Source organism: Cariama cristata, unplaced genomic scaffold (assembly GCF_000690535.1).
Source record: "Cariama cristata isolate BGI_N322 unplaced genomic scaffold, ASM69053v1 scaffold37673, whole genome shotgun sequence".
NCBI classification, from domain to species: domain Eukaryota; kingdom Metazoa; phylum Chordata; class Aves; order Cariamiformes; family Cariamidae; genus Cariama; species Cariama cristata.
In genome coordinates, this window is record NW_009607429.1 from 69,558 (window position 1) to 80,796 (window position 11,239).

Here is an 11,239-nt window from a genome sequence, read left to right on the forward strand (position 1 = left end):
TATGAGAAAGCAGAGTGATTCTTCAGCTGAAGTAATGTCAGTTGTCACCCGCGTATGGCTCCTGTGTACGGTTTCTACCATGCTGCTTTCCTTCCCCCAGAGCTGAAGTGAAGAGCAGCAGGAAAATACCCTGGCTCGGATGCTGGAGAAGGACGGGGTGATGCAGCACATTGCAGTTCTGCACGAGGTCAGCTAAACAGTGAGTTAATACAAATTGATGACAATGTAGTGTACTCACGCCAGTGAGGCTGACCCTTCATTGGAGCATTAATAATGTGACTGGGTCCACTGTGTGCATGGAAAATTGCCCGCTCACTGCATGTCACCAGAAACAGGCTGCAAACTAGTGAACAAGGATGTTCGAACTTGGAGCTGTGATGCCCTTGGATGCATCAGCCTAGTAAAAAATCTGTCTGCTCGAGAACCTCAACGCCTATCAAGGCATCATATAGATGTACGCTGCCTTGGGCACAGCATGGATTGATCTCATCTGTGATATCAGTCATTCATCACTACATGCTACATGCAATCACTCTTCAGCAGTTCAGAAGTCATGCATGGGGATGAGGGGCAGTTGGACTCGTGTGATAGAGGCAGCAGAGGCGATCTTATAACGCTTACATGTGTAATTCTTTAAGAGGAAGGATCTGCAGATGAATGTAGATTATAGCAAGATGTGTCAGCACAGTACGTATTCTTGAATAACTTCACACATAGACTAACGTGAAGAGAATCAAGGCATTTCTGGTCTGACACAAATTTATCCATTTGTGCAACACGATATATCTGAATGCCACACCTGGCAGGGTACAGAAATGTAGGAAGTTGAAAACATTTTGAAGTTTATTCCGTATATGACTCTAGTACTGTCTTGTAGCTGCCTCTCGGGAGTCTTCCAGTGATACACAACGTTTCTTTCCCTGCTGGGCTTGGTTCTCTGCCTCCCCAAATGAAACCGGCTGTTAGAGCTAACTGAAGAGCTGCCCTCTGGCTCCACTGCCTCACCTGCTGCTCTGCTCCAAGCACTTCTCTCTCTTTGGCTGAGTTTTAGTGTCAAGGAGAGAGCGAGAATGAAATTGTTACAATGCCTTACCACTTTGTGCCTTTATCATGAACTGTAGAAGGAAATAAGTGTACTCTGAAATTACAGGATTTGCATCCTTAGCTATCCTGGTCACGCAGTCTGTGTCTGTTCTCTCAGCCATAGAACCCCTCCCATTGTAAGCCACATACGACAGTGAATAGGACAGGGGCTAAACCTCTGCTCACCCTAACAGTCCCTCTTACAGAGTTCACTTGCTAAAATATAATTGCAGGAGCCACGTTTAGTGGGCAAGTTTATTAGTGAAAAAACCTTCAGAGTTTCAAAGATACTACGTGCTGCTACTGGTTCAGCACAGATGACAAAGCCAGAAATCCCCTGCTGCCTGGAGCCTGCTTGTGCAGTTTATGTGGCTCCATGGAGAGGGGAGAGCACGGGCAGGCTCAGTGGGCATCTTTCTTGCATGGAGTGGATCTGGCAACGATGGTGTACATTGATACGTATGGATGATGGTAGGCAGGCTCAGATAAGCCTTTAAATCTATTTTGGCAGCTTAAATGACTACAAGGAAGAAAGAGGAGGAAGCCCTAAGCAATGTATCCTGCATAAAGATCATAACTTGAGATCAAAAGTCTGTTTGCACTGAGATAGTCAACGTAACTACTTTGAGATAATGTCACTGATAGCTTGTCAGTTATATTTAATCATGTGTTGGATTAGGTGGGTGGAGAGAGGGAAACGTAGGCAATCCATACCTCCTAAAGCACCTATGGATCACTGCCTAAAGCAGCTATGGCTTACTGCCTTTTCTATGCATTCTAGGTCTTATATTGCAGTTATTATTCTTTCTTAAACAACTGAAAATGTAACTTTTTATCCTAGAGTGTCTCTAAGTGCACCAACATCCCAATTCTGCCAACCCTAAAATGGATTTGAAATACAACTATAAATATGTGTGCAGTCTACACCATTAGAACTGGAAATGTGCGAAGTTACAGCGTCTTTTTTTATGCTGCTTATGGAGGTATCAGGTATACTTTGTATTTGAATGGCCCTGAGGAAACATCAAGCTGAGAATTAATGCTGACAACATCAATGTCAGCATGGTTGTGTAAATTTTATGTTTGTGAAAGTTAAAAGTATGCAAGAGGAAAGATAGAAAATTGTAGGAATCATGTTCTATCACGCATCAATCTTTTTTTTGAGCACTAGGGCATGGACTGTGGGAGAACGTCTTCTCATGGCTGAGGCCTGGTCTGTGATAAAGAAAAAGATTGAAATGTTCTGGGGTTCTTTCCGTTCCTCTTAGAGAAAATTATTTTCAGTAAGACTTGGAGCCCGCCACCACAAAGCTTCTAGATGGACGTATATTACTGTCCTCTGCAATTGTTGTTCTTTGAATGGCACTAGACTGAATCTACCCTTCATAAAACCTCTCTCTCAAAAGGTTCGAAATATTCCTGTTAGAACATTGCAGACATTTTGCCTCTCTTCTGCCTGTCTAACAGCAGTACCAGAGTCATGGATCTCCGAAAGGAATCAGGCAAGCCTTTGGAGGTGCCTCAGTGGAGCTGTTAATGGAATGTGCTAACTGAGACCTCCTCCTGGTGCTGGCTGAGCTCTGGACAGGCGGCTGCACCAATGTGCCTCAGTTTCCCTTTTGTAGAATGGGGATAATGAAGCTTGCCTCTTTATAAAGCCCTGTAAGGACTATTAGCAATAATTTTAAAACATAGGTGCTATGATATTAAGACAGGTCAAGGCTGAAAGCAATTTGAAAGATTAGCAATCAGTCATAATGACTACTTAAGTGTGGTGAATTATGAGGCTGCTCAGATTAGAAAAACAGCCCTGGTGGAGGTATGTTAAATGAGCTGGTAAGTGGATATCACTCAAGCTGGTTCTGAAAAGTGTTAAGACAGAAATGAAAAGCTTATTTTTTTAAAAAAGATACCTTCCGAACATAAGAAAAACTAATTTAGGCTGACTCTCAAAAGTTGAGGTTTCTTGAAATGTTTAGCCTTTAACTTGGCATAATGTATCCTGTGAAGCTTCTAACTCAGGAAAGGGTTTGGAAAAGAAGGTCAGGGAGAGAGCAGGTTTCTTGTGCGTTAATGACTGTGTAGCTTGCCTCTGCACTCAGGGAGGGAAGTAGAAATAATCATGGTTGGGGAAAAAAGCAACAAAAATTATTATAAGCATTCCCTATCTTACTTCCATCTGCTAAAGTACTAATTATTAATGCTAATCTAATAAAGGCCATAACGGTTTTCTAAACAGTCTTTCAAGATCCTGTAATAAATCCCTTAATAGAGCAGTAAATTTAGCAAAGTGTTAATCGGTCAGTAACCATTAGCAAGCAAACACTAGTAGTAGACTTTGGAAGAGCAAAGGTTCTTTGTGTTTCTGTTTACCTGTAGCACATGTGGGAAGCCTCTGGAGAGAGAATACCTACAAAATACAGACTAAAGAAGAGGGAAGGTAGTTGAACTGACAGGCAAGAATCTGGAAAAGGCAAGCTACTGAGTCATGGCTACAGAGAATTAATTAAGAACAGAGAAATAAAATGTGGGAAACACCCCCATTTCCCCCGTGCTCAGGCTGTGCTCCTTAAGGCACTTTCTGAGCATCTCTGACCTCTGTTACTTTAAGTCTGGCTACTGAATCTTGATCTGCTTTAAAACCGTGCCCCTTTAATAGGCTCTTGGTGCAGCGCTTCCCTCTGATACCTCTGATAATATTGTATCTCTTTTTTTTCCTTAATGCAGTCTAGTCTATTTTAGTGCAAACAATAGCCCCTTCATCACTATTAAGAACTACAGTGTTTATCTTTAATTTTGAGGCTGTGTGCTGATATTTACATAGGAAATGTGATTTATTAAATGTTATAGCATTGCTGATCTAACAGAAGCATAAAAATACCTTCTGCTTTTTTCAATACTAATTATAGATCGCTATTTAATCTAGTCATCGTAAGTGCATAGTGTACTTCTGCACATAGTGCAGAGAGTGCAAAAATAGGTGGATCTGCTGGGCTAATGCAGCAAAAGACATACTGTTCTTTCTCTCTCAGCAGGCAACCATAAGAATTTCATCATATATCATAAACAGCAAAGCAATGTCAGCAGAAAACTAAAATAAGCCATTTGAAGTTTTAAGAAGTTTACAGATAAAGAATTTCTGGTTTGATTTTTTAAATTTACATATATAATTAACTATAGAGATTAAGTCAAACCTCATTGATTTTTCTTGGAGGAAGAAAGCAACTAGAACCTCTAAAGGTGAAAAAAAAAAAAAAAAGCCACTCATTCATTCATGAGAAAAGTCTATATTTTATCACAAATAATAAAAGGCAGAGAAATAAACAAAACATTATTCATTCGTCCCATAGAAAAATTAGAGAGCCTGTACTGTATGTACTGACACTCAGAAACAAATCATAAATAAGAGTAACCTTGGTACATGGGGTTAGAAAGAGCAGGCAAGGACTTACCTACTGCCTCTGTCTTGAGAATGTGCAGAGAGACCAGAACAAGGAACAGCAATTCCATTATCTATTTTAAATAGGCTCAGTGTTGAAACCAGAATTGATTAGAGTTCTTAGTATGTGATCATATTTCTGCTCTCGGTTTTATACTGGAGTAAGTAGTCCTGGACCGACCTGAAAGCCATAGCCAGGAAGGTGAACTCCTCCCCTTTGTAATTTCTCCAGATTTACCCTACTCCTGATTTGCCTAAATGTATTCATTTCTTCAGCATGGATGGCAAAAGGAATAAGGCTTTCTAGCACTAAGCAAGTAGCCTGTAGTGAGTAACTGATACTTTGCAACCTAGGCACCTTTAGTAACCTATTACTAAAATGCTACATTTTTATTTACTGGTAGCTTTTTTCCCTGGCAGCCCACATGGCATTCAATTAATGTGTGTGTTAAGGTTAATGTGTTGTTTCAAAAAACTCCAATGAAACAAACAAAAAACCAGCTCCCTCAGCCCCCCCATCCCCACCCTGCAACCCCCCAAAGAGCTGCTTGGGATCGGAGCACATTTGTGAGGCTGGAAACGGGGACTTTTGTGTGCAGTAACAGGGAATGTTTATGAGGTGGCATACCAACACCTGACTTCCATATGCTTTTGCACTTTGTGAGTTAAATGGGAGCACAACTTTTGTTTGTTTGTTTTGGAGGGGGGTTTGGTCCTTTTTTTTTTTAATGATACTTTTTCTGAACTTTCCTGCTTCTGATACTACAGTATAATATATACGGATTTTTTTTTTCTGTCCCCTTTGCTTTCCTATCTGAATGCTTTAATTCCACGTGCCTGATTCAGTGGCAATTCAGGGTCCATGTTCAACAAACAAAGATGTGTACAGAACAGTGGCACTACTGCTTTTTGCTCTGCAGTCTCTATTATAGACACATTTTCATCTTTTCATTTGGGATTGGATTTTGATACAGCTGAGGAAAACAAAAGAAGGAGTGCAACTTCTTCTTCCTCTTCCCCAAATGCCCCTCTGTCCGTGGGGGTGCAACCCACGTGCTGGGATGGGTGCAAGAAGAAGAGCAAGGATGCTCTCCATGAAGGGGTGGACAGAGTGCAGTAGCGTTACGCTGGCTGCACTGAGCAAGCCTAGTCATCCAGTGAGGGCTGGATTAAAAAAAAAGGAGCCAAGAAAGAGCTTCTTGCCTTTACCAAGAGCTGTGAGCTCCCAGGTGAAGAGTATGGCCATTCTGCTGTTAGTAGTAGGGTCGCACAGGATCAGGACCTGTAATAACAATGGGAAATCTGACAGCTGATTTAAGATCAAGTCTTTTATTCATAAAAAGGATGGCTATAAATAACAGCCCAACAATGAAGATTTGCTTGGTAGTGTTTTTCCACCCTGGATTAGGGAGATTAAAGCATGAACAGACGATGATTTGCCTAGCACATGGTGCTAAGACAAATAGTTACTGCAGTGACAAGAACAATAAGGGAATGTGTTGCATTTTTTGACTTCCTAGTTTGGCGGTCTTGACGGAGCTATCTAAGCAAGGTGCGTGCTGAGCACGTAGAGAGAAACGGGGGCGTGAGCGTGGTGGTGTCAGGGGTGTCAGCCCTCAAGGGCACCTACAAGACGTTTTACTCCTGGGCTTTTCTCTTTTCTGGGGATGGGCTTCAGTGGGGGAGCTGAACCAAAGCTCTTTGATTAATTTTTTTCACTCTATTTGAGTTTAGTCCTCTAAAAGCTAAGAGCCTGCTAGAAACCTGGTTAGGACTGAAAAATCTGAAGGTTAGAAATTTTGATCTTGAAATTCAGGATTCTTGGGCTTGTGGGTTTTTCGTGTGTTTTTTTTTTTTTTTAAACCTTCCAGACTGTCATTATTAAAGTGGTAATAAATTGCATTGCAGTCATGTTAACTAGTCTTTATTTGTGCTAGAAAGTGAAGGCAGACTCAGGGAAAGACATTCCGTTTCCTTAGAAAGTCTGTAATCTAAATAAGCAGGGCATACATCATGTGATCTCCTTTTTTTTTTTTTTTCTAAAGAATCTTACCTGGCAGGTGCTTGGTCATCAGTTCTCGATGACATCTTTGCACCTAGGGGTATTTTTGAAAGGAATTGCACTGTGGGTGGGTTTTACATAAAGGCCTTTGGACATTGAACCTAAATACCTATGAGGATCTTAGCCAGAGGAGATAAGAGGCAAAGTTATGCAGGGAACCTACTGCAGATCACTGAACTCAAGACTAGTTTTTTTCTGGCATAATGATTGCAGTTGTGCCCACAGCTACAGGATAGGTAAGAACAGGAGAGAATATCAAAACCCGTGAAAACTGCACTTATTTTGTGGCCTTGAGAGCCACAGCAGCAATGATTTTGGAGATGTTCCCTCCAGCCTGGTTCCTGAAATACGTGAGATCTGACATTAGCCTGCTGCTACCAAAAGGGCTTCATGGGAAGTTCAGAGGGGCTGACGTGACGGCTAATGAAGGTCGCACGTGTCTGAGCCAAATGACCCCACCATGTGCGGAGGGAGGAAGTCCAGGGCTGGTCCCAACCCTCCAGCTGAACGGCTGCAGCCCCGCCGTGTCCCGGCAGCGCAGGCAGGAGGGGATGAGAGCGGGCTGGGTCTGACTCCGTGGCACAAATACCTAAGAGTCCCAGTCAAAGTTAAGGCGGTGGCACAGCTCTTCGTGCTGGTAGGCTGAGTTGTTGCTCTTAGAAGGAAGATCTAAGGCTTGTGAGGGTGAGACCCAAGTGCAACTCCTGTTCATAGATGAGCTGACCTGCGAGGAATTGTCCCTGCAGTGGGAGAGGGAAGCACTTCCAAGAGACTTAAAACACAGATGAATTTAATGATTAGTGACAGAGTGATTGGGAAACCTACCCCTCAGATTGAGAGAACACACTAAGTGCTCTTCATTTAGTTGTGCGTTGTAATTTTCTTCATCAGAGTTCCCTCACCACTGAACAGGATATCTGGAATTTCGTCGCTGTTGGTGAATCAGAAACATTAAGTCTTCATCTTTTACATGAAAATATGGGCTGGCTACGATTGTCCCTGAGTCTGCTCTATTGGGAACCTTGTTCTAATACAAAGTCACTTCCATGGAATAGTTAGAAGCATTTGCAACAGCTCTCTATTCGGCTGCCTGCTCAGCTCTGGTGCGTTACCACTTACTCTTTTAGGCTGTACCCGAGGATTAGACTCTGTATTATGTGAGGGAAGCATTAATAAAGCTGAACTTCTCTCTTTTCCCCAGTGTTTATGTAAAGCACTGTTCTTTATGTGGCTGAATAGCCTTCATTTGGTGAGTGATGAAACACTAGCAGTGTGCAGCTCCACATTTCCTAGAATTATGAAGATGCATTCTGAAGGCTGCGTGCCTCCAAGCGGTATATTTACCTCCGCGCGTTTACAGCCTGTCTGGTTGCTTTGCCTTGCTTTGAAGCACGCACATTTCTGACAGTTGCTTTCTTGTAACAAGACTCCTGACTGTGCCTCTGTAGTTGTGTAGTTCAGAAGGGAGATGCCCTTTATGTGGACCGTTTCATGTTCAAAGGGATAAGAAGCATTCTGGCTTCTTCACACATAAATTACCGGTGGAAGGCTTTGTCTACCATACAACCTTGGTTTCAGGTATTTATCAATGTTTGTCTCCCTTCAGGCAGCATAATACAAATTCCTCAAAGGTGAAAATAACTGTTCTGGTATCTCAGAGAAATGTTCCCCTCTGCACAGACGGGGCGAGGGCATGGTTTGTGGGGGCGTTCTTGCAACAAGCTGCCCTTGCCATTATTTTGTGGCTTGTAGCTAACATAATGTGAAACAGCAGTCGGAGGCATTCAAGACTGGTGATTGTCTTCGCTTTATTTTCCTGGTGAGGGCCATAAAAGCATAGCTGGGACGTCAGATAACTCAAAAGCTGTTGGGCAAAAATTCCTCAGAGAGTGGGCGGAGGAAGAACTCTGTTTTGAAAACATCTCAGAAAAATCTTGGAAGGAGATCATACATCCCATTTGTGTCTTCCTCTCCAAAGAGGAAGACTTTAATCTGCATAAATTAAAACATAAATTGGATAAATAAGCTCCTTATTTGTATTACTCCCTTTCCTGAAAGTTCCTTCTTTGCAGGCCTCATGATGTCCACTGAAAGACTGAGCAGATGGATATTCTTGTCTCAAGGCTTTGCTGAAGGTCAAGCCAAGCAGGAATTAATCTTCCTCCATACTTCGCCGAGCTGCATGTCACTTGCCATTTTTTGGCTCAGGTTGTGTCTTGTCCACAGCTTGGTAAAGTGTACGGCTAGAGTGCATGGGCAACGGAGGAGAAAGCCGAACCGCTGCATTTCACAGCGAGCAAGGTCTGGTGTTTCAAGAACGCGAGTAGGAATTGGATGTGAGTTCAGGGAGAATGTGACAGGAAAGAAACCAGAACAGTAAAATCCCTTATCCTTTCAGTGCCTTGTTTTTCTCGTGTGTATAGTGTATGCCCACAACTTTGAAAGTAACACCAAATCGTCTGTAGCTTAATTGTGCTCTGGAGTTCTTATTTTCATTACTTGGATGCAGCTTTTTCTACTGTAGTTTCAGGCGTAACTCAAGTTTCTTGGTGTATTATCAGCATAGAGGACATGGAGAATTGCTGTAGCATCACACTAAGGTAAAAGTGTGTGTTGCCCAAGGGTTACTGCACAGAACGAAGACTCTCAGCTCCTGAACTTATTTTCCTGTTTTGAAATCAACTTCGGCACGTCACAGCCAGGGCCTCTTATCCTGAGCCCTGCTGAGCACTGTGATTCCTCTTCAAGTCTGAGAGCTGCAGGTTATGGGCATTTCGGAAACTGCAAGCTCAGTTGTATGAAGTTAGATTTTCCACAACAGCCACCTGAAACGAATGGTCATTAAAAATTCAGCCCGAAGCTTCTCATGGCTCTTTCTCAGTCTCTTCAACATGTTCAGTGATTATTGTCTTCTCCACAGCCATAATCGAAAGATAATTATTATTGAACTTTGAGATTCTATACAAAATAATGCCATTTCGTACACATGACAAATATCAAAACAATAGCACTTTAGACATTCAGATAAAGAAATACAAAAACAATTACAGAACTAAAAAGTGTTGTAGAAGGTGAAATCTAGACAAATATGAATCAGAGGCTTGGCAACAGCCAGGTACAGCCAGTGTTTAAAGTGTTAGCCTGAGATATAGGAGATTAGATTCAGTTTCCTCTGCGCTGGACTTCTGCGTGATCTTAGGCAAATAACGTGATTGTTCTTTTCCCATTTGTAAAATGTAGATAACACTCTTTTCTCGCAGGTGTGTTGCGCACGTAAGTACAAGAATGATTGCAAAGTTCCCAGAATAGGGAAGTATAAGAATTCCCTTGAATTGAGATTGTTATACCTAGAGATTTGGCTACGTAGTAGCCCTCTGCCTCGCACGGTGTTTTCAATTCAAACTACTTTTCACCTGGTTTTGAGAGCTCAAACTTTATTACAGAGGGTTTTTCTGTATCTTGAAGCACACTAAAAAGCAGTTTCCACTATCGTATTGTCTCCTTTAATCTAGCTACGTTATGCTAATTTTTATGCAATTATATTAGGGAAATAAGATTACAAATCTTTTGTGAAGAGCTTTTTATACTACTTGATATTATTTTGAATTACATTCTGATCTCATATCGTTTACTGTTTCGTGCTTGAACACCAAATTTTCAAATTAGAGGAATTTCAGGTAGCATTTTCAGGAATATCCAGGGCACTTTGGAGTCCAAGTTCACGGATATACTCTTCTTAGTAACGAGGATATTTTCAAAGGTGTTTTACTTTGTGGATAGCCTGCTGTTCGGCAGAGCCCTCAGCCCCTCCCTCAGTTCACAGAGCCACGGAAAACACAATCCGAAGAGCTCAGGAGCGCGTGCGGCTTGGGCTGGTGTCCTCTGCCTTTCCGGCCCGATGCTCACCCGTGCTGTACGTTACCTGCTGACCTACTCGCTGTTATTGGAAGGACTTGCTGACTCGTGGTGCTGGCACCGACAAGGTGACAGGGACAGCAGAGCCCTTGTTCAGCACGGTCTGTACGAGGTGGCTTGCGGGATGCACAACGAATGGTTTACCTGTGACACTTCAAGGAGAATCTTTTATTGGCTATTAATACATCAGCAGACTTGCTTAATCAATTCTCAGCCCTTGTTTCTATATAATCATCCTTTGCACTTCCTTGTGACCGTCCGAAATACCTATTACTTATTTGCATAAAGTATTTCTAGCATATCATAATTGGGTACTACTACTTCCACGCTAACCTGAACGTACTTTCACACACTTCAATGCTAACAGAAAAAAAGAATCTATAGAATTTTCCTTTACAAGCCCAACATTTTAGCACATGTTCCTTCTGCTGTAAATTCTGGCCGAGCCCCACGCGGGTGACGGCCTCGCAGCCCCAGAGCTGGACTTGCGGCGGTAACCATCCCACGGCAGCGCTCAACGTGGAAAGCATCGACTTAGCGGAGCTGCTCTGCAATACCGTGGTATAAAATTGGTACTAATGAAAAGTAATCCTTTGTTAGGATATCAGTAAAAAAGAAATGAAATCAGAATAAATGTGTGAGTACTATGGCTTTACCTGGGTACTTTTGCTAAAGGAAAGCCGCTCGGTCGCAGGTGGGTGCCAGGCAGCAGCCAGAGCACGTTGGAGATTGGGCATTTT